Below are 4,561 nucleotides of genomic sequence, written 5' to 3' on the forward strand. Positions count from 1 at the left end.
ATTTTATACTTTTAGATGTAAAAAAATCACAAGTTGTCTAAAATGTTATAGTGTGACAGGGCCACAAAACAAACATTTAAAATATCAGCTACATGACAGTGTCTATCAAAAAATCTCAACTTTTCCAGTTGCTCCATGTCATTGCTTTTACAGACTTTCCTCTAGATGTTGCAGTTTTCATTAAATGGTTCTTAAAACCAGAACTATTGCACACAATTGTTGCTTTATTTTAATTTAGTTGTGTAGAAAAGTCTTGTTTTCTTCACACACTGAAAGGTTCCTCTACACCAGACAATACAGCWGCTTCACACCTTTAATGTTTTTGCTCTATGATCATCTTTTACTGCCACATATAATCCCCACACCACTTGTCAATCATTTGGGGTGGCCAATCAAATGCCACCCCAGCCGCCCCTCTGGCTCCGCCCCTGAATACATTAAGAATTTAGTTTTGCAAAAAAGCAATTATACTAAACTGATTATATTAGAGAACAGAGGTGGACTAGATAAGTATTTGCTTCGTTCTCATCTTTTTAAATGTTTCTTGTTTATTATTTTATTTTTGTACATGTTTGCAATAAACTTATAAAATAAATAAAGCAACACTGCAAAAACTGTCCATCTAACCAAGTTTTAAAACCTTATATCAGCCAAAAAAGTCTTTTTAATCTTGTTTCCAGACTGATTTACTAAACAAGAACTGATTGTTTAAGAATAATCATCTTGTTTTCAGAATGTGTAAGATTATTTGTCTTGTTAGTCTGAAAATTTGACTCAAATTAAGTCAAAAATTTCTGCCAGTGGAGTAAGAAAATTTTACTTGGTAAGATTCTTGAAATACTTGATTTGACTCATTTTTTCTTATTTCAAGAATCTTACCAAGTAAAATTCTTACTCCACTGGCAGAAATGTTTGACTTAATTAGAGTCAAATTTTCAAACTAAGACAAATAATCTTATACATTCTGAAAACAAGATGATTCTTCTTACACAATCAGTTCTTGTTTAGTAAATCAGTCTCAAAACAAGATCAAAAAGACTTTCTTGGCTGATATAAGATTTTAAAACTTGSTWAGATGGACAGTTTTTGCAGTGAAGTTCAAGCAGACCTTTGAAAGACTAAACAAAATTTACAATTTGTGAGTTTAATGTTTAAAATACGTTTTACAACAATAAATATTTGGATTACAGATTATAAAAAGAAAACAAAATATTTCTTGATAAATCTACAGATTATTAAAACAGAATTTGAGTCCAAATCCATTTTTTAAATCCACACAAACATGTCTGTTTTTGCCTCACTACGCTGTAAAAAATATCCATCCTACAAGACTTTTCTCATTCAGCTGCTTTTCATGGCAGCACGGTCTGAAGAACCAGCGACAGAACAATAAAACGTCCCACTCAGTTCTCTGCTGTTCTCACCAACAGCTCGGAGAACAGAAGTGAGCGAACACAACAAATGTGCACTGCGAGGCTCACTTTGCTTCATCAGAAACAAGACTCTCTGGAAACCCATACTGTCGGTTTGTGAGTCACACTTTTAGAGCTGCACATTATGCACTCATTAGTTTAAACATAATTGAACATTAATTCATTTAAAATCTAAGGCAATGTTTTCTTAAAGCTTCAGCAATGTCTAATCTAAAAACACAAAGTGGAATTAGTKAATAAAATGTGAACAAAGTATTTACTACTACGGCAATAAACAATCTCAGTGTTTTCTACTTTAATTGAAAGCTGCTGGTTTGAGGTGGATCTTTAATAAAAGTCTCTTCCTGAGCAGTTCTTGTGTAAAGCCAGCGTCTCTCAGGAGAGAAGAAGAAGAAGTGTGTCGTGTTCAGGATTCAGGACAATATTGTCGAGCGCTGCAGTTTTTCAATTGGCCACGTGAGGCTGCTTCCAAAAGTCATTCAGTCCCTGCAGACCTCTGTGTTTAAAACACCCAACGTGTCAGCAGCAAAAACCAACCTGCCAACAAAAATAAAATAAGGAAAAATAATAATAATAATAAAGAAAGGACTGATTTTCCTATCACAGAACCATACTGGACTTCTTCAAACACATCCTGGTGTATTTCTAACCTAACAGATCACTCAGACTGGTCCATCCTGAGGACAAAATCCCACAAACTGAGCACACATTCATGCATGTGACTAAAACATGTCTCAGGTTACTGTCTGTGAATCTAACTGCACAATAAATCATCTCATATAGTCTAAAGCTTGGAGCTCCTCAGCTGCTTTGTTTTTATTTAAAAAAGGTTTTCTCCTGAATGACTGAGCAGCTTCACCAGCTCCTGAGCACAATAAAAACAAGCTCCATGGTGTTACTTTAACTGTACTTGCACGTATAACGAACATAAAAAATATAACAAACACAAAAATGTCTGAGTGTACCTCCAGGTCGATAGAAACAGACCGCTGGGCTGCAGGACGCTCCAGCAGGGTGCATGCAGAACCTGGTGTGCAGGTCTAACTCGTCGGTTTTAATGAGTGAAACATGAGCTGTGCAGTTATATTTAAGTTTAAAATGAGATATTTTATCAAAGGGTTAGGTTAGGAGTGTTCAGAGGTGAAACAGCAGAAAGCAACCATGAAATCGTTGAGTTCAGACGTAAAAATCTCTGTTTTCTGTCAAAAATAACATGATTTATCAGGTAAAAATCAGCCTGGTTAATCTCAAAGTTAAACATATTAACACCGCTCGTGAACACGTTCGTGCACAACGCTAACTCAGGGAGCAGGTTACGAGCAGCAGCAGGTAAAAGTTCTCAGAAAGCAGCTCTGATCAACAAACAGTGATGTTCAGTCTGTCCAGCAGCAGAGAGAAATGGAGTTGCACAAAGCTACAAACAATAAAGGACTATTTCTCCTCAGGCATTAAAGGAGCTGGAAACTAAAAGCAAGCCAGAGCTATAAAGACCCCAAAATAACTCCAATATGATGAAGAAGAAATGATAAAAAATAAAAAAAACAGGAAACTATTTGCCAACTGCTGGGATTGAGAAGCAATCAGCGTATTGTTTCCTTTTTCTGCCAATTGGAGATGATAAAAAATCATCCATTATTACAGCAGTAATTGCATATTTCTATACTAATATGCTTAAGCATCCATGTGCACATTTGGAAGGATTGTAGCTGCATAAAATGCCCCCGACACACACACAAATACACACAAACACAAAAGTGTTGGCAGGCGTGTCAATGTGGAAGAGTTCACGTGCAAAGGGAAGTTCAAACGAGGGAAAGTGGTCGTTGTGTCAGAATGAAAAGGTTCTGCCATCAAGCAAAACAATCCAATCAAATAAAAACAGAAGCAGTGTGAAAACCTATCAATAACTAAAATGATAAGAAAGAAAAAGTCAATTACTTAGCAAGAGAGTGAGCAGCACAACCAGCAGGACTTTTAAAACATGTTGCACGTACACTGGATGAAAACAAATATAGATAAATATAAACATATTTTAATATCCCCAGAGAAAGAAGTTTGTAAAAAGGAGACAACATCTGCCAAAAGTTAAGTGAATCAACACAGAAGCAGACACATGCTGGAGCTCACCAACAGGGATGTGATGTTGTTTACTGCGCATCAGTTCACTGTCAACTGCTGCTAATTGGACTGACAGTTATAATTAGAACACGAGTGTTGTGCAGTTTGGAACCAGTTTTTGTGCCGGTCCGTTTCAGTGACACCATGTCTTACATCCTGATCTGCTGCCTCAGGATAACAGCCTCTCAGCACAAACTGGAAAAAAGAAAGAAAGTTACGTGTCTACGTTTTAAAGAACCAAGAAGCTACCACAATTTTTTCCCTGCAAATGTCCTGCTTTGCCATGTTTGCTCTTGTGTTTCCTGGGTATCAGGAGAGGAGTGTCAGGGTGGAGGAGTTCTGGCAGGGAGCTCAGAGGCKGTGACAGCTTCTGTATAAACACAAACACTCAAGTTCAAATGTTTTCTTTAAATCTAAAAGTGGCATTTAAGGGGCATCTTCACACCTCAACTGTTTCTGGTGCTGACTCTAAATGTTCTCATGACTTGTGCAACCAAACAGTGGCAGACATTTTATAAAGGTTTTCCTTTAAAGTAAACATATGATGCTTTTAAATCCTTCAGTTGGGTCTTTATAAAGTGGAACTTTGGTCTGAATTCCTCCTTATTCTAACTTTACCAGCTCCTCTTTCACCACTTTACTGCTGTGTGTCTCAAAGCAGCTCGTTTTGTTACTGTTCCTTTAAGATGCTTCAAGCTCCGCCCCCTCCTGCTTCCAGACCGGTCCACTTCGGTTTGAGATGGGGTTACATTTTTTTAGCGTTCAGGAATGCTTTATTTACAATTTAATTAAAATATGTCAATAACAGAAGATTTGTCCATCCAATAGGGTTGGGCATAATCGTATCGTGTGCGATTAATCGTCAGGAAAACATTAATCGATTTTTTTTTGGCATTTGACGATTAATACGATAAATGCCACCAGGCAGAGTCCGCTCTGTGCTCCTCTCTGCTTCAAATATGATTAACATTAAAAAAAGTTCTGTAATTTATTTATCTATCAACACAATT

General features: G+C 36.8%; 1 long non-coding RNA gene across 2 annotated transcripts in view; it reads right to left on the reverse strand.

Annotated features, from left to right (window-relative positions):
* Positions 1-1,758: 1,758 nt before the first annotated feature.
* LOC106527590 (uncharacterized) overlaps positions 1,759-4,561 on the reverse strand; it is a 256,880-nt gene continuing 254,077 nt past the window's right edge. For both annotated transcript variants that reach the window (XR_001311406.1, XR_001311405.1), the window contains one exon: positions 1,759-1,970. This is a non-coding gene — a long non-coding RNA (uncharacterized LOC106527590). The remainder of the gene's footprint in view (positions 1,971-4,561) is intronic.

This window comes from Austrofundulus limnaeus, unplaced genomic scaffold, assembly GCF_001266775.1.
Source record: "Austrofundulus limnaeus strain Quisiro unplaced genomic scaffold, Austrofundulus_limnaeus-1.0 Scaffold333, whole genome shotgun sequence".
Taxonomy (NCBI): Eukaryota; Metazoa; Chordata; class Actinopteri; order Cyprinodontiformes; family Rivulidae; genus Austrofundulus; species Austrofundulus limnaeus.